Source organism: Medicago sativa, chromosome 7 (genome assembly GCF_051527215.1).
Source record: "Medicago sativa cultivar Bolivia chromosome 7, Bolivia_mono, whole genome shotgun sequence".
NCBI lineage: Eukaryota > Viridiplantae > Streptophyta > Magnoliopsida > Fabales > Fabaceae > Medicago > Medicago sativa.
In genome coordinates this window covers 75,596,184-75,616,132 of record NC_140755.1, presented here as the reverse complement: position 1 = coordinate 75,616,132, position 19,949 = coordinate 75,596,184, and the positions used below count along the sequence as shown (strand labels likewise).

The window sequence follows — 19,949 nt, the reverse complement described above, 5'->3', positions numbered from 1 at the left end:
TATCTACATAAGATTCCACACATTTACCTTCACTCTATACTTCCAACTTCCAAGTATGAAAGTGTTTGAAAATGTCATTGATGTTAGACCTATGAACCATCTATCCTTCTTCTCAACAAATTGTCTCTCAATCTCAACTACATGATTATGCAACATAAGGTTGAAGCCACCAAAAAGAACAAGATGACTTCTTATGGAATGCCGATCACACTTATCTTCATTGCAAGGTGCCTATGAAAAAAGTAAAATATTATAGAAGGATTATCAAATTTTTGATGACAATAAGGATCTTTGAACCTCAGGAGCTAAAGGAAGCTTGCAAAGTGTTTAAAGGAAAATAAGAAGAAAATAAGAAATAACCTATATGAAGGAAAGTTTTCAAGACTATCATCTTACTGACGATGGAGAAAAGATTGACATTAAAGGTTAATCTAAACAGAAGAAAGAATCAAAAGCTGATGAGATAGTTGCGTCTAAAGATAAAAATTAAACTGATGTTTAGATTGATATTAGAGGAATTTCCAAAAAAAAAAAAATAGGATGAAGTAAGATTAGGGTAAATTTGAATCTCAGATTACTCCTGACTTCTAAGATTGGTGAAGGATCCAATCAACCTCCTACTACTCAAGCAATTGAAAAAGTTAGAGTAGATGTTGCAAATATCATGAGTGAACTCGGGTTTGATGGAAAGGAAATTGTTCCAAGTGATATGGAAAATGACATTAACTATGCCATTAAAGGAGTTAAGTTCAAAAATAAGACTTTTCCAATGACGAGGAGACAAAATCTCTTGTAAAGTAATTAGAAAGGGGAGAAGAAGATAAAGCTACTAATGATCTACCTACTTCAAAAGGTTATGCTTATTTGTGCTTGAAATTCCTCATCGTAAGGGGAAAGAGGTTTCCGAGAAAGAGAAATATGTTTTGTTCATGAATCTCAAAGTAAGGAAACTCGACCAAAAAGTAAATCATTTAAAAACTTTATATTATTTGCAAATATGTAATGTTATGTTATAAATGACTGGATGCTCCTAAAATTACAAATGCATGATAGAATCATTTATAAAAATTTGTGACTTAAAAGTTTAGTTCAATGATCGGTTTTTCTTAATGACTCAGATGAGCTTATGACTCGCTGCATGGTTAAAAGAAATTCATGTGCCAAGTATCTAATTTAGACACTTTTATATTAATGTCCAGTCCATAAAAAAAGCCAACATGTGATTTTGGTGATTATCTTAAATGCATGAAATCTTAGACTTAAGAAAACATATATTATGAATACATATCTTGAGTTCTTTGAATTGCTTGAATAAGGAGCTGCATTGTCAAGGACAATTTCTACACATTATTCCCTCATCTGAACTATCATATTAAAAGTTAAATGAGTTAATGTCATTTTGTGAAAATTTATCTCTTTAGCAGGTGGGGTTTAGTATGGGAAAGGAAAATTGTTTCCCACCATGGGAAAGTAAATTTTAACGATTGGATCAAATGAGGGAACACACTCTTATCATATTCCCTCAATACTAGATTATTTTCTATACTATCTTCCATCCTCTCTCTCTCTCTTTCATGTCCCCACTCGCCCACCGCCATCACCACCAAAACACAGTCTTCTTTAACCTTGCACCGCTGCCCAACTCTCTCTCTCTCTCTCTCTCTCTCTCTCCCTCTCTCTCTCTCTCTCTCTCTCTCTCTCTCTCCTTTGTTAATTCAGAAGTTCTCTACACAGACATGCCAAGTTAATCGCCCTAATGGTTTCAAACAGAGTTCTCACTTCTTCTTTTCGACGTGTTCATCCACGCTTATTTCTACAAACTCATTAAAACACTGTAATTTTCTTTAGTGTTCTCAAGTTCAATTCATTTCAATCCCTATCGGTAAACTTTGTTGATCGCGGATGACTGAAGGATCACAACCTGCAAAACAAGAAAATAAAACGTAAAACCTGAGGCGTGACTATGTCACTGAACTAAGGAATTATCCGCAGAATTGCGCAACTCCCCCAGAGTACAACAGGTTCTTCTCGGCGGTAAGCGTACCGAGGCTATCAAGACACGAGAAAAATACACAGACTCAATGACTCAGGCTCTTAGTATTTTTGTAACACTGAAAGAAGTAGCTTTGAAGAAAATGGTTTGTTACTCAGTACTTCCCGTAGTGAAAATTATGTTCTTATATAATACTGTACTGACAGATTGTTAAGCACGTTTATTTTTTTCACTAAAATGGAAGTGGATGCTATTAATTAGGTAAGTGGGGATTGACCAAAATCAGTTTCTAAAATAATGCCAATGACTCTGAATAATATCCCAATGTTTGTTCAAGGCTTTTTGAATGAAAGCTATTTAATAGCAAGTAAGCAAACAACAATTTTGGACGAATAAAAACGTGTAGCTTGGCTTGAGACAAAACAGGAAGTGGGGTTCATCAGCAAACTCAACAACACGGTTTTAGTTTTAATAAATAACTAGATTGATGACCCGTGCGCCGCACGGGTCTTATGAAATCAAATAAGTATTTAATTATGTAATTTCCCGAAAATGATAAGTGTAAGAGAAAATTAAAGTTTATGGGAAGAAATGGAAAAGTTGGGATAAGAAGTGGAGGGCGGTTTTCGAGGTTTGCTAATAAGGTGTAATTAATTAAAAATTAGTGTCGTGAATATATATTTTAAAAGCGAAATTAATTCAACCAAAACTTTTGTGGCATAATGGCAAAAACAGTAGAGAATGACCATCTGCAACCGGATTCAACTAAAATTACAGTTATGATAAATACGAAACAGTAAGATAATAATTGACATGAATAAAATTATAGGTATGAATTCAACACAAAAACAAAACAAAAATTAATGTGTATTGTTATCATTAAACATTAAAATATTGATCAATATTATCTATTTCAAATTGCAATCATTAAACCTTAAGATATTGATCAATATTATCTATTCAAGCTTTTTCATTTTTTGCAAATTAATAGAAAAGTCAAATGATAAATATGAAACAATGACTTCATGAAAAGAATATTATTACCTTCACCAAATAATCTCTAATAGCCAAAGAAAACAAAGCTAATAAAGTTTTACGAACTACACCTTCAAAAATAAAAGAAAACAAAGCCAATAAAGTTATACGAACTACACCTTCAACGACAGATTGACAAACTCTAAAAAAAAATATTAAAAGTCATCTCTCAAGTTAATTAGCATTTTTTTTTTACTAAAGAAAGTAACTTAACAACCCCGTAAAAATAATGTAACTTATATTTGTTACGTATTCTTCTCTTAATGCAGGTACATATTTCTTTATGGCACAAAAAAAAAATCATATGTAAGTACATAATTCTTTGTGGAAAAACAAAAATAATATTGACACAAAGTTAGGCTAAGTCTCATACTTAGAATCATATTACATCAAAACCACGATATATCAACCAACACTATAATACATCATTTATAAAGCAAAACAACACCCATTCCTTTGACTTGCTCCAGCATTGCTTCTTCTCCTTATGCAACACCCACCTAAAAAGCAAAATATTGCTAATATATTCTGCACAATGTAAAACTTAGTTCCACTAAATGTTCTTCTATACATTTTCATGATACAATCAAAAAGCACAACACAAAAGTACAATTTCAATTTCACTTTTCTCATGTTTTTAGATTCAGCTAAAATCCAAGCTGGCTCAAATAAATTATGCAATCCAAGACACCACCTAGATAATAAAAAAATATATAGTTTTTTTATTCGTCAATGGAATTAGCACTGTTATCTTATTAGAAAAACAAAAATTGAGCTCAATAAAAACCACCTAGATAATAAGAAAAATGAGTTAATTGGCATGCCTCTTGCATTCTAACAATGCTCTTCGAAGTGAAGGTATGACACAAAAATTAGGATTTGAGTTATGTAAAAATAAAAATAAAAAGGTATGAAGTTACAAAGTAAAAAAATTGTCGGAGGAAAATCAAATCAGTGAGTATTTGCCACAAATTTAAAATTAGGTTACTAATCTGCCATATACAACATTGGCAGCAAGTAAGCTACCAATAAACAAATGCAAAACATCAATTGCATGAAAAGATAAACAAAATGTTTGCAGGGAAGTTGTCATATACCACATTGGCCTCTACCAAATCCTCTATTGTCATCATTTTTGTGTTTAGCATATTATTACACATAGAAACAACCATAGTAGAAGAAATTTGGCCAACACCTTGTCTCAATCTAACATCACCACCAAGCATCCTGCAAACGTTATTAAACATCACAGCGCTGTTACGCTAGTTGGTGATTTTATAGTTAGAATGCTGAACAATGGGCATATATGATTAAAATATATAAACTAAGTGTACTTATTCTTATATTCTTCTACTTCGTTTAAAATTCCATTAAAAATCAGCTTTGTAGCAGCACAAATTGAAGATACCACTGAAATACATTGACTGATTGACCTTAAATTTTTGAAGGACTATCAATTTTATGGCCACCAAAATACCTTGAATGAACCCTGAAGATTAGAAAAGAAAAAACAGATTTAGTTCTAACTTTTGGTCCCAAATTGCAATTGAAACAGAAACATAACAATTTTAGAGTTTTCTAGCGTCAGAACTACAATTACGACTGCGCATCAGCCGCAATTTAATAGTTCATAGTGTAACTACGTCACAACCGCATTGTATAACCATGAGTAGAAAGCAATAGGACATAGAATGTTTACATGGAACAGTGAGGGTGATGGCAAAGAAAAGAATCAAGTGGCAACCTTTGATATAACTATTGTAAAGAGCATTCCAATTCATCATGTTTTGACTCCAAAAGAATAGAATCTAGACAAAAAAAAATAACAATAATTATATTGAATGATTCATGTTCATTGTAAATTAATGATAAAAGATATCAAATCCTATCAAACTTATTACCAACACCAAAAATGCAATTCTATCTCTAAATTAAAATGTATATTTGCAAGGTTTGACAACTTACGAAAAATGGCAGAAGAACTTCAGGTGTGGCTACCCCATCTTCAAATGATATGAGAATAGTAGAAGAATAAGATTACTATGGAGGTAAACCAAATAGCAACACAATTAGTATAAGAGATATATCTAAGAAATATATTGCATACTCATTACCAATGATGCAAAAGTTACTAAAGCTAAGTTTCAATCATTGCATAACAGGTGCTACATATGACATAATTCAGTGTTTGAGTTACACATTTTGAAAAAATTCAGTGGTTTTCTCTCTAGTTATAACTTGTTAAGCATAGTGTTTCAAAGCACAAAAGCGAAAATGAAGAAACCATAACATTTAGCAGCAATGAGGATGTTTCTCTACAAACATAGAGTTAACAAATTGAATGCATGGTTTTAAATACATGATCCTCTATGCTATGCATCAGTTATCATTCTTTTCCTTTATCTTCTCCTTATCCCAAATATTGTGATACTGTTGAGGCAAAATCCCTAATTAATTTTAAAGATAATAAACCAATATGATTAAAGAATTAATGGACTTTGATTATTTCCTTGGTATTTAACTTGTGCTCTTGAGTGTTTTACTAAGACAGGAACAAGGTTTAAATCATACCAAGAAACAAGAAATCAAAGGACATTTGAATTCAAGATCTAACACTGAGATCAGAAAGTTAGATCAGAATGTTGCTCAGAGATCAGAATGTTTGCACATAAGATCAGAAGGTTGCTTCTATACAAGCCCAGAATCTCAAGAACATGGATCAAGGTCATGCAAGGCACATATGACATAAATAAATGTCAAGAGAAGTACTTCTGCATGGATCAATCAAGCAATAAAGGCATATACAAGGATTATGTCAAAAAGGATACTTTATGTTCATTTAAGACTATGAACATTAAAGTCCTAGGAATATTCCACAAGGGAATATCATCCTAGATGTTATATTTACTGCTCTTCATTGTGTTTCACTATTAGGATTTGATTACATCAAATGGTAGTCTTACAAATCATCCTAAGTGAAACAAATGGAACATTCTGATGATCAGAATGTTCAGCTCAGCACATGCTTACCTCATGAACAGTACAGTAGGTAAAAAGCAAAAAGCCAAAGCAAATCAAATATGTCTTGCTCAATGAGAGACAGACACGCATGAGAGTTGGTACAGTACAAGGACCACACAATCTCTCAAAGCATGTGTATGAAGATGCAGAATCCCACTATATCCTCCTGCACCAAGTTCCAAGGCAGATCTGGGAAATGAACTTTCTGAAGTATGAAGAAAAGTCCATACTTTGGTTATTGCGCAGAAATTCATATGAAAAGCATATGACACGCCCAGAACTTCATATGTTCATTCATACATGATGAACCCAGATGAAGAACATGATGAACCCAGATGAAGATCATCATGAACGCAACAACATTCTGAAGTTCATCAGAGATCAGAATGTTTGCCCAGAATTTCAAGTAAAAGCTTGTGGGACCCAGGACACGTGGCATAACACCATTGGACACCCCACAACGGCTATATGAGCCCAAGGACTCTATAAATACAGTTCAAAGGCTCAACATTACTTGCACCATTGCAAAGCATACAAGAAAACAACTTTGATTTTGTTTGAAGCTCTTGCAAACTGAAATTGATCAATCTCTAAGGCTTTCATTACTTAGTGCAAATCAATACTCCCTGTTATCTCTAAGATAACTCCTTTCTCTTCTTCCTCCTCTGTTTGATTCACAAACATTCAACTTCCATACAAATTGTAACTAAGTCTCATCTAGCTTTAGGGGTACTAAAGTGTTAGTTTGAGCAAAGGTTGTAAAAGTCTAAGTGGGTAACTTAGCAAGAAGGTGCAAGCCTGCTGAGGCTTAAAGAATACAGGATTGTAATTGTTCAGGTGAACAAAGATTGTAAGGTGCAGGACTTGAGAGGTTATCTCAAGCATCATAGTGGAAACTCTCACAAGATTGTGAGGAGAGGACTAGCCCACATTGGATGAACCTCTATAAATCTCTGTGTGTTCTTTCTTTCTTCCTTATACTCTTTAATTTCAGTATACACAAACACACACTAACACATTTACTTTATCAATCAGTTTCTGTGTATGAACTTCAGAACGTTCTGAGTTCAGAAAGTTAACTTAACCATTCCAAGTAAACTACTTGAGAATAACTTTTAAGTTTCAGGATAATTTTTAAAGGGTCACAATTCAAACCCCCCCTTTCTTGTGACTATTTTATCTACTTCAATTGGCATCAGAGCCCGGTTCTAAGGGTTTGAACACTTTAACAAGTGTTAGAGAAAAGATTCAGGAAGCATGTCTAAAGTCAAGTACATAGCTGAAGGAGGATCATCAAACAGACTACCACTTTTTGATGGCTCAAACTATTACTTCTGGAAAGGCAAAATGGAACTCTTCCTCAGATCTCAAGACAATGATATGTAGCAGGTCATCACAGATGGAGACTTTGTTGCAACAACCAAAGAAGGAGCTGTAAAAGAAAAGAGTTCATGGTCAACAGATGAAAAGGCTCAGGTATTGTTAAACTCTAAAGCTAGACTCTTTTTATCATGTGCAATAACCATGTAAGAAAGTGAAAGAGTTGATGAATGTAAGAATGCTAAAGAAGTATGGGATACTCTGAAAATACATCATGAGGGTACATCTCATGTCAAAGAAACTAGAATTGACATTGGTGTCAGAAAGTTTGAAGTCTTTGAAATGAGTGAAAATGAAACCATTGATGAGATGTATGCTAGATTTACTACAATAGTAAATGAAATGAGATCTCTTGGAAAGGCATATTCCACTCATGATAGAATCAGAAAAATATTAAGATGTCTTCCAAGTGTGTGGAGACCTATGGTCACTGCAATCACTCAGGCCAAAGATTTAAAGTCTATGAACCTGGAAGATCTCATTGGATCACTGAGAGCTCATGAAGTTGTACTTCAAGGAGACAAACCAGTAAAGAAGGTTAAAACACTTGCTTTAAAAGGATCTCAGCAAACCCCATCAGTTGCTGATGATGAGGTACAAGAACCACAAAAATTAGATGAAGTTCATGAAGAAGAAGCTGAAGATGAACTTGCACTAATCTCCAAAAGAATTCAAAGAATGATGTTGAGAAGAAATCAGATCAGAAAGAAGTTTCCAAACAGCAACAATAGCACCAGAACTGAAGCTGACAAAAGCCAAGTCACTTGTTATGGCTGCAACAAAACTGGACACTACAAGAGTGAATGTCCTGACATCAAGAAGGTACAAAGGAAACCTCCCTTCAAGAAGAAGGCAATGATCACTTAGGATGACTTAGAAGAGTCAGAACCTCAAGAAGATGAAGAAGCCAACATGGGATTGATGGCTCAGTCAGATGATGAAGAAGAGGTAATTGTCTATAAAACTGATTCTTTTTATAAAGATCTTGAAAGTAAAATAGATAGTCTCTTATATGACTCAAACTTCTTGACTAATAGATGTCATTCTTTAATCAAGGAACTTTCTGAAATAAAAGCAGAAAAAGAAACACTTCAAAACAAATATGATGAATCTAGAAAAACCATACAAATTTTGCAAGATTCCCATTTTGAAATGTCAGAAAAACAAAAAGAATTAAACAAGAAACAAAAAGGCATTATTTCTATACCTTCTGAGATGAAAAAGGAAAACACACTTTTGAAAAAGGAAGTTGAAACTTTGAAAAATGATCTTACAGGTTTTATAAAATCTACAGAAACATTTCAAAACATCTTAGGATCTCAAAATGAAAGTGCTAAGAAATCTGGCTTAGGTTTTAAGGATCCACACAAAATCATTGAAAGTTTTGTACCTAAAACTAAACCAAGAACTAAATGTTATTTTTGTGATAGGTATGGACATGATGAAAAAATATGCCATGTTAAGAAAAAACTTATCAAAGAAAATAAAATTAATCTTAGTTCAGAACGTTCTCATCTCAATAGATCAGAAAGTTCACAAAAGGCTGAGAAAGCTAAGAAGTCATGTTCCTACTGTAACAAATCTGATCACACAAGACAGAATGTTACAATAAGAAAAGATCTCTTAGAAGAACTAACCCTCAAGGACCCAACATTACATGGGTACCTAAAATTTTTATCTTGTCAAATGTAGGTACTGCCTCAGGGTGCAAGAACAAAGCCATGGTACTTGGATAGTGGCTGTTCTAGGCACATGACAGGTGACAGGAACTGTTTTCTAACCTTTGAAAAGAAGGATGGAGGACTGGTGACATTTGGAAATAATGACAAGGGTAAGATCAGAGGTAAAGGTACTATAGGTAAACCTAACTCTGCTAAGATAGAAAATGTTCAGTATGTAGAAGGTTTAAAACACAATCTACTTAGCATAAGTCAATTGTGTGATAGTGGATTTGAAGTGATCTTTAAACCTAACATATGTGAAATAAGACAAACATCCTCTAACAAACTGTTTTTCTCTGGATCAAGAAGAAAGAACATGTATGTTTTAGAACTAAATGATATGCCTGCAGAATCCTGTTTTATGTCTCTTGAAAAGGACAAATGGATTTGGCACAAAAGGGCTGGTCATATAAGCATGAAAACCATTGCTAAACTTTCTCAACTTAATCTAGTTAGAGGTTTGCCTAAAATCAGCTTTGACAAGGACAAGATCTGTGAAGCATGTGTTAAAGATAAACAAGTGAAAAGTAGTTTTAAAACCATTGAGTTTATTTCAACTCAGAAACCTTTAGAACTTCTTCACATTGATCTTTTTGGTCCAGTTCAAACTGCTAGTCTAACAGGCAAAAGATATGGGTTTGTTATTGTTGATGATTTTTCCAGATTTACATGGGTGCTGTTTTTAAAACATAAAGATGAATCTTTTGAAGCATTTCAACACTTTTGTAAAAGAGTTCAAAATGAAAAAGGTTCTAATATCATTACAGTAAGGAGTGATCATGGAGGAGAATTTGAAAATGCATCTTTCAAAACATTCTTAGATGAAAATGGTATTGAACATAATTTTTCTTGTGTAAGAACTCCACAACAAAATGGAGTTGTTGAAAGAAAAAATAGGACTTTGCAAGAAATGGCTAGAACAATGTTAAATGAATCAAATGTTGAAGATTATTTTTGGGCAGAAGCCATTAACACATCTTGCTACATTTTGAATAGAATTTCAATAAGAAAAGTTCTTAATAAAACTCCATATGAACTCTGGAAAAACATTAAACCTAGCATATCTTATTTTCACATATTTGGTTGTTATTGCTACATTTTGAACAATAAAGAAAAATTGGGTAAGTTTGATCCTAAATCAGATAAAGTTATCTTTTTAGGATACTCTACAACTTCTAAAGGTTATAGAGTGTACAATCTAAAAACCCAGACAGTTGAAATTAGTATGCATGTCATATTTGATGAGTATGATGAACATTCTCAACCAAAAGAAAGTGAAGACACAGAAGTGCCAACACTTCAGAATGTTCCCAGTCAGAACACTGACACTCCAGTTGAGAAAGAAGATGATCAGAATGTTCAGGATCAAACCTTCCAAAGTCCACCAAGAAGTTGGAGAATGGTAGGAGACCATCCTGTAGATCAAATCATTGGAAGCACAACTGATGGTGTAAGAACCAGATTGTCCTTTCAAGATACCAACATGGCAATGATCTCTCAAATGGAACCCAAGTCAATCAATGAAGCTATTATTGATGATTCCTGGATTGAGGCCATGAAGGAGGAACTTTCTCAGTTTGAAAGGAACAAAGTTTGGAACCTGGTTCCAAATAATCAAGAGAAAACCATCATTGGAACAAGATGGGTTTTCAGAAACAAGCTTGATGAAAATGGTAAGGTTGTCAGAAACAAAGCAAGGTTAGTTGCTCAAGGTTACAACCAACAAGAAGGTATTGACTATGATGAGACCTTTGCACCAGTGGCAAGGTTAGAAGCCATCAGAATTCTCCTTGCATATGCTGCACATAAAAGCATTAAACTTTTTCAAATGGATGTTAAAATTGCATTTTTAAATGGTTTTCTAAATGAGGAAGTTTATGTAAGTCAACCTCCTGGTTTCATAAGTAAAGAAAAACCAGATTATGTTTTCAAATTCACTAAAGCACTCTATGGTCTTAAACAAGCTCCTAGAGCTTGGTATGACAGACTTAGCTCATTTTTAATTGAAAATGGTTTTTCAAGAGGAAAAATTGATACCACACTTTTTAGAAAAACACATGATTCTGATTTACTTATTGTTCAAGTTTATGTGGATGATATTATTTTTGGTGCCACCAAAATGAAAATGTGTGAAGAATTTTCCAACCTTATGCAAAGTGAATTTGAGATGAGCATGATGGGTGAACTTGGTTTCTTCCTTGGTTTACAAATCAAACAACATCCAAATGGAATTTTCATAAGTCAAGAAAAATATGTCAAAGACATTCTTAAGAAATATAAAATGAATGAGGCAAAAATCATGGTCACCCCTATGCATCCATCTTCAAGTTTAGATAAGGATGAGAGTGGAAAATCTATTTCTGAAAAAGAATATAGAGGCATGATAGGCTCATTATTATACTTGACTGCTAGCAGACCTGACATTATGTTTGCAGTAGGTTTATGTGCTAGATTTCAAACTTGTGCAAAAGAATCCCATTTAACTGCAGTTAAAAGGATTTTTAGATATCTAGTAGGTACTACTGATCTTGGCCTTTGGTATAGAAAAGGTTCTAGCTTTGATCTTGTAGCATATTGTGATGCTGACTTTGGTGGAGACAAAGTTGAGAGGAAGAGTACAAGTGGATCATGTCAATTCTTGGGACAAGCATTGATTGGATGGTCTTGCAGAAAGCAAAACACCATTGCTCTCTCCACAACTGAAGCTGAGTATGTATCTGCAGCTAGTTGTTGCTCTCAAATTTTATGGGTAAGAAATCAGTTGGAAGACTACTCATTAAGGTACACAAGTGTTCCTATTTTTTTGATAATACAAGTGCAATTAATCTTTCTAAGAATCCTATTCAGCATTCTAGGTCTAAACATATTGAAATAAAGCATCATTTCATTAGAGACCATGTTCAGAAAAAAAATATTGCATTAAGCTTTGTTGATACTGAAAATCAACTAGCTGACATTTTCACAAAACCCTTGTTGAGGATAGATTCAATTTTCTTAAAGAAAAATTGTCAATCATGAAAAATCCCAATAAAGATTGATTACAGATCACTAAGGGCCTTAGACTAAACCCCTTGATGTCATCTGATGCAAATCAGATAGATCTATCTCAATCAGAACATTCATCAGAATGTTCCTGAGCTCAGAATGTTCCTGAGTTCAGAATGTTCATCAGGTCAGAATGTTCATATGATCAGAATGTTCATCCTAACATTCATACAATCAAAACATTCACAAGTTTGTTCATCTATGTTTCATCCTTTCAGGATGTCCACAAAACTCAGTTATGTTCAAAACTTGATTTCTGGGTCAACTATCTCATGCGTGAGATTTTTTGTTGACTTTCTCCAAAAATCCTTCTATAATCTCAAGCATTTAATGTTTGGTTATAAGAAGATGATTTTAAGGTTTAACCACCATGTAAAACCTGAACTATCAAATCAACCAATCCCTTCCATTTCCCACAAACGACTACTTTTCTCTCTCTCTCCTCTGACTGTTACTTTTCTGCAGTTTCCTCCTTCCCAATGCAAACTGCTATCATTTTCTCTCTCTCTCTCTCTCTCTCTCTCTCTCTCTCTCTCTTTCCCTTCTGCATGTTTGGTCTATATAATCAGTAACCACTTCTGATTATTCTACAATCATCTCAATCCAAACTTCTTTCTTCTCAACTCACAAAAATTTACAAACCCTCTGTTTTTCTCTCTCTCGCTTACGAAGAAAATGGCAAGAACAAAAACCACTTCAAAACTCTCTGATAATGAAGTTCCACAAGTGGAATGTTCTCAATCACCACCACTAAACGCTGCTGCTGGTCAATCCTCTGATCAACATCCACTAAGTGAAACCCCTGTTCACACTGTTCTTCCAGATGTAATCTATCCTGCTTTTGATCTACCAAAATCCTCAAAATCAAAAGCCTCTAAGAAACCCATCACCAAACCCAGACCCATTCCTACTAGAAGATCAACTAGGATGAGAAAATCTTCAAAGGAACCTAAGGTCTCACATGTGAATCTCGCCTCTGACGAAGAGAAGAAGACAGATTCAAGTGATGGTGGAAGAGAAGAAGATTCTGAAGAGGATCCAGAAGAAGAAATGGAAGTTCCTGAAAAAGGAAGATGAAGAAAAATTGGAAGAGGACTCTGAAAAAACTCTCTCTGAAATAGTGAAATCCATGAGAGTACACTCAAAGAAAGGTAAGAAAGTTGCCACTCCTTCTCCATCAAAAGGAAGTTCATCTTCTCAGAAAGATGATGATGAGAGTAATGAGGAAGAGTCTGAGGAAAAGACTTCTGAAGAAAAAGAGAAAATTTCTTCTAAGAAGCATGGGAAAGGAAAAGACATTGCCAGAGTTACTGCTGTTCTAAAAGCTCAGAGAGCAGAGAAGATTGCCCTCATACCAATGAGCAGAACTAAGTGTTTTGAGTTTGATAGCTTAAAGACAAAAGGTTGGGATCTGAAGAAATTCACAGATCCACAAGGCTGGACAAACTTTGTGTCTCTACAAGAGCACACCTATGAAGGTTTGGTTAGAGAGTTCTACACTAACTTGATTGTGAAGCAGAACAAAAAGGAAAATGAGAACTTTCTCATCTCTTCTGTAAAAGGAGTACAGATCACTATCACTCAGGATTTCCTCTCTGAAGCCTTGAAAATTCCTAATGAAGGTAACAAATTATTTTCTTGTTCATGGTTTGATGACCTCAAGGTTTGCAAAACTCAACTCATAGCCAACTACACCAAACAAAATCTCACCTTTAACTCCACAAATCTAGTAGATGTTCCAAAAATCCTTCACAACATGATTAGGCACACTCTAGTACCAAAATGTGGATCTTTTGATGTTGTCTCTTATATGGACCTATGCATCATCCACCATCTCATAAGCAAAACCAAAATTAACCTTTGCTTTCTCATCATTCAACACATGATTGACTCATGTTTGGCAATGAAACAAAATGTGGCTGGATTGCCCTATGCAATGCACCTTACTCCTATATTTCAGAAGGCAAAAGTGCCACTTGAGGGAGAACCACGCAAGCTTGACTTCATGAAGTTCACATCAAAGACTTTAGGTCAACTACGCATCACCACCTCAAATATGCCTTCCTTCACAACCTCAGGCACTTCTGGATCTTCTAAAAGGACTTCTAATCAGAATGTTCAGAAAACCAGGAAGAAAAGAAAGGTAGAAGAGATCAGAGATGAATCTCCTAAGAATGCAGAAGTCAGACCTCCCTCTCCACCAGCTTTGGAATTGTTTTCTCAAGTCTCTTAACTTGCCAAGGAGATTGTTCAAGAAGGAAGCTCTCAGTTCAAGGCCTTGATTGGTGAATCAATGACTGAAGATGATGCTCAGAAGGATGATGATGCATCTCTTCAAAGGGAAGCTGAGAATGTTAAGCAAGCAACTGAGACTCATAAAGGTATATCTCAGATGGCTGGTAAGGAAAACTCTATTGATCCAAATCAAAGAGTTGAAGAAAATACTGAGAAGATAGCTCAGAATGTTGATGAAGATACTCAGGAAGTGGCAGAGATTTTAGCTTCAAACATGTCCATGGAGAAAGATGCTCCAGTTGAACAAATGGAGTTCACAACTGGGTTTGATCTCAACATTGAAGATGTCAACACTGACTTCAACAATGAAGTGTTCCAAGATGGTCAGGACACCACTCAACATTTTCAGGAACCAGCTGCAGGTCAGAATGTTGAAGTCTCTGAAGCTCAGAATGTTGAAATTCCTGCTGAAGATGTTCCAGTCAGTCAGAATGTTCAAGTCTCTGCTGGTTTGAATGCATCAAATGAGCCTCTTCTTGCTCAAGTTAGCCAGCTGTCAGCAGATCCAGTGCCTTTGGCCTCAGGATCTTTGCCCTCAGTGGAGGTACAGCTCATGGCTCAACCAGATCAGAATGTTAACATTTCTTCATCCACCATGGGATCTGTTGCTGGTGCAAGCAACTTCTTGGTCTGTGATCTTCCCACTCCCAACATTATTCCCTCATCAACTCCACCACCACCACCAATGAAAACCACCACCACAAGTAAGCTTCCCAACATGGCTGCTCTGTTTGACTCCCTCAATACCTTTGTATCTGCCAATAGAGAGAAGGCTGAAGCTTCTGATGCTGTTCCACCTGCTGCACCTGCCAAGCCTTCAAGGGCTGAGAAGCTGGCCTCAAGGGCACTCAGGGCCTCCACCAAGACACACAAAATTGTTTGTGCTTTGGCTGATTGGACTGTTAAAGTCCATGCTCCTGGATTGGCCATTCCTGGACCAACTTTTGCTGACCAATCCATCTTTGATGCAGAACCATCCTCTGATTCTGGGGATTCTACTCCCTGAATCTTTCTGTGTTATCCTCCCCATCCTTTTTGCAGATGACTAAAGGGGGAGAAGCTTTAGGATTTAAGTCTTAAGTCTTTCTTAGTTTTAGGCCCTAAGTAGGTCTAGTGATCAATAGTTATTGGAGTTTAGAAACTTCATTTTTTGCTTGATCACATGCTTTGAATTTCTTTTTTGTTTTTGAACCATATAATTCATGTAATTGTACTTCATGCTTTACATTAATGAATGATATTGAATTTGGTTCAAATCTGCATATTTTTTTTTATTTTATGCAATGAATTATGAAATTGAGGGGGAGCTTTTTAAAGTTCTTAAAAACTCTGCATAATGGATTATAAAAATGAAGGGGAGCATTAAAATAAATTTTCAAGCTCTGTTACTCTTCATATATAATCAAAATCCTTAATCCTAAATCATAGGTTTATCATCTTCGAAAAGGGGGAGATTGTTGAGGCAAAATCCCTAATTAATTTTAAAGATAATAAACCAATATGATTAAAGAATTAATGGACTTTGATTATTTCCTTGGTATTTAACTTGTGCTCTTGAGTGTTTTACTAAGACAGGAACAAAGTTTAAATCATACCAAGAAACAAGAAATCAAAGGACATTTGAATTCAAGATCTAACACTGAGATTAGAAAGTTAGATCAGAATGTTGCTCAGAGATCAGAATGTTTGCACATGAGATCAGAAGGTTGCTTCTATACAAGCCCAGAATCTCAAGAACATGGATCAAGGTCATGCAAGGCACATATGACATAAATAAATGTCAAGAGAAGTACTTCTGCATGGATCAATCAAGCAATAAAGGCATATACAAGGATTATGTCAAAAAGGATACTTTATGTTCATTTAAGACTATGAACATTAAAGTCCTAGGAATATTCCACAAGGGAATATCATCCTAGATGTTATATTTACTGCTCTTCATTGTGTTTCACTATTATGATTTGATTACATCAAATGGTAGTCTTACAAATCATCCTAAGTGAAACAAATGGAACATTCTGATGATCAGAATGTTCAGCTCAGCACATGCTTACCTCATGAACAGTACAGTAGGTAAAAAGCAAAAAGCCAAAGCAAATCAAATCTGTCTTGCTCAATGAGAGACAGACACGCATGAGAGTTGGTACAGTACAAGGACCACACAATCTCTCAAAGCATGTGTATGAAGATGCAGAATCCCACTATATCCTCCTGCACCAAGTTCCAAGGCAGATCTGGGAAATGAACTTTCTGAAGTATGAAGAAAAGTCCATACTTTGGTTATTGCCCAAAAATTCATATGAAAAGCATATGACACGCCCAAAACTTCATATGTTCATTCATACATGATGAACCCAGAAGAAGAACATGATGAACCCAGATGAAGATCATCATGAACGCAACAACATTCTGAAGTTCATCAGATATCAGAATGTTTGCCCAGAATTTCAAGTAAAAGCTTGTGGGACCCAGGACACATGGCATAACACCATTGGACACCCCACAACGGCTATATGAGCCCAAGGACTCTATAAATACAGTTCAAAGGCTCAGCATTACTTGCACCATTGCAAAGCATACAAGAAAACAACTTTGATTTTGTTTGAAGCTCTTGCAAACTGAAATTGATCAATCTCTAAGGCTTTCATTACTTAGTGCAAATCAATACTCCCTGTTATCTCTAAGATAACTCCTTTCTCTTCTTCCTCCTCTGTTTGATTCACAAACATTCAACTTCCATACAAATTGTAACTAAGTCTCATCTAGCTTTAGGGGTACTAAAGTGTTAGTTTGAGCAAAGGTTGTAAAAGTCTAAGTGGGTAACTTAGCAAGAAGGTGCAAGCCTGCTGAGGCTTAGAGAATACAGGATTGTAATTGTTCAGGTGAACAAAGATTGTAAGGTGCAGGACTTGAGAGGTTATCTCAAGCATCATAGTGGAAACTCTCACAAGATTGTGAGGAGAGGACTAGCCCACATTGGGTGAACCTCTATAAATCTCTGTGTGTTCTTTCTTTCTCCCTTATACTCTTTAATTTCAGTATACACAAACACACACTAACACATTTACTTTATCAATCAGTTTCTATGTATGAACTTCAGAACGTTCTGAGTTCAGAAAGTTAACTTAACCATTCCAAGTAAACTACTTGAGAATAACTTTTAAGTTTTAGGATAATTTTTAAAGGGTCACAATTCAAACCCCCCTTTCTTCTGACTATTTTATCTACTTCAGATACAACACCAAGTTGAGCTAAGTTTGGAAACATAGCTGTAAAGGATAAATTTATATATAAATCCAAATGCATCCTAAACCATAATATGAACATTTGTAACAACCATGAGTAATATTACTACAAACCATATCATAAACCATGTCAAAAACACCACAAACCAAAACAAACAAAACTACATACGCAATACAATTCATTCTAATCGTGTTTTAGTGTATTCCTTTATGAAAGAAAAAAAAACACAACTTGACGAAGATTTAAAAAATGAGTCTAGAAAATAAAAGTGAGAAGTATTTTACCATTGAAAATGTATAAGCAACTTCAACTGGAACAACCTGCAAACAAAATAAGTAGTGAACTTCGACAATCAACATGACAACATAAACGCCCTTCCAAAACTGCAACTTAACAAAATAAATATGACAGAGACACGATTTAATATGAAAATGAAGAACCTATATTTTATATGTTCCCACTTCCCTGTTCAATAATTAGCAACCAAAAAAAGGTATATGTAATATTTGGAAGAACACTATTGTTAAAACTATTAACTCCTCAATGATAGCTGTATAAACAAAAGCAGAACCAATAGACAGTCCTCGAAATATTTTTTAAAGAACAGGGGAAAAAAAGACTAAATAAATTCAAAAGCAAAATAATATTTTCCATAAAAAGAAATAGACAACATAGAAAGAAGAGTAGACAATTGAGGAAGTATGGATTCACCGATATAATGCGCCAATTGCGCTAGTAAAAGGTGGAATGTGCAACCTGAGGTAAATAAAAAACCTTTAATTTCAAAGGGTCACAATTTGTTTTGCACATCACCGGAAAAGTGAAAGATAAATAAACAACATAGAAAACTCATAAGCAACCGGAAAAATGAAATAGAGAATGGAACAATTCACAAACCTTCGATTCTTTCTCTTCCCTCTGTGCCTTAAAACCCTATCTTTTCTTTCCACTGCCGTCACTGGCACGACCTCTGTGGCCGTAGTTCCGTAACCAACTTATGATATCTCCGACGTCACGTTCCTGTCCGGTACAACTCCAACTTCCATTGACGGCTACGATACCTTAAGAACACAATAAAGAAATAATAACATTCAGATTTCCAATTGAAGAGGTAAATTCAACAATCCACGACAAAAATTTCATAAATAAAAAAGCAATATGTCAAAGATCAACATAAAAAAAAACGATGAATAAATTAAGATTCTGGTACCCATGACTATATTGTGAAATAGAGGAGAAGACATAGAAGAGAAAAATGAACAAACCGAAGACAAATAAAAAAAAGAACTTACTTGAAGTTAGAAGACAGTGTCACTTGAGATTGATGTTATGAGGTATGCTATTTGTTCTCGTGAGAGAAAGATATGGATTGGATGAGGGAGAAATGATTGAGATCTAGAAAATGAAGGGAAAAGAAGAAGGAGAAACTGAATAGATTGAAAAAGAAAAAGTAGCGTGTGATGGAAGCAGTAAAGAGGAGCGTGTTAAGGAGAAATATTAGGGTATTTTATTAGGGTATTTTGTTGAGATTGTTGACAGAGAAGATGAGTACAAAATTATTCAAGTTAAAATAGGAAATTTAATCCCTAGGGTTTAAGTTAAAATTAGGGCTAAATTATGCTTCCGTGATAACTTTAATAATATTGTTCTCGTGAGAGAAAGATATGGATTGGATGAGGGAGAAATGATTGAGATCTAGAAAATGAAGGAAAAAAAGAAGGAGAAACTGCATAGATAGAAAAAGAAAAAGTAGCGTGTGATGGAAGCAGTATAGAGGAGCGTGTGAAGGAGAAAAAGATGAGTACAAAATATTAGGGTTAAAACAGGAAATTTAATCCCTAGGGTTTAGGTTAAAATTAGGGTTAAATTATGCTTCCGTGATAACTTTAATAATATAAAGATAAAGATGAAATAGTTGTTTCGGAAAACAGAAGAGATAAATATGAAATAGTTGTTTCGGAAAAATAGGGCTATAGAAAAATATGAAATAGTTGTAGGTCCAATTTGTTTCGGAAGTAGAGATAAATATGAAATAGTTGTTTCGGAAAATAGAAGAGATAAATATGAAATAGTTGTTTCGGAAAATAGAAGAGATAAATATGAAATATGATCAATGACTAAAATTGAATGGCGCCTAAATGTGCAAGATCCAATGACTTAGAAAAGTGGAGGGAAAAATGGGGGGAAAATATTAGGGTTAGGGTTAGCTTTAG

General features: G+C 34.7%; 1 long non-coding RNA gene across 7 annotated transcripts; it reads right to left on the bottom strand.

Moving 5' to 3' along the window:
* Positions 1–3,249: 3,249 nt before the first annotated feature.
* LOC146908521 (uncharacterized) lies at positions 3,250–19,207 on the bottom strand. Of its 7 annotated transcripts, none has more exons than XR_015019946.1 (8): positions 19,029–19,207; positions 18,634–18,797; positions 18,448–18,510; positions 18,021–18,056; positions 4,994–5,068; positions 4,728–4,836; positions 4,126–4,517; positions 3,250–3,528 (listed from the first exon to the last, which is right to left on the bottom strand). It is a non-coding gene; the product is annotated as an uncharacterized LOC146908521 (long non-coding RNA). The 7 variants fall into 7 exon arrangements; XR_015019943.1 differs by having other exon boundaries at positions 4,773–4,836; XR_015019947.1 differs by lacking the exon at positions 18,448–18,510 and having other exon boundaries at positions 4,126–4,255; positions 4,363–4,517; positions 4,773–4,836.
* Between the last annotated feature and the right edge of the window lie 742 nt (positions 19,208–19,949).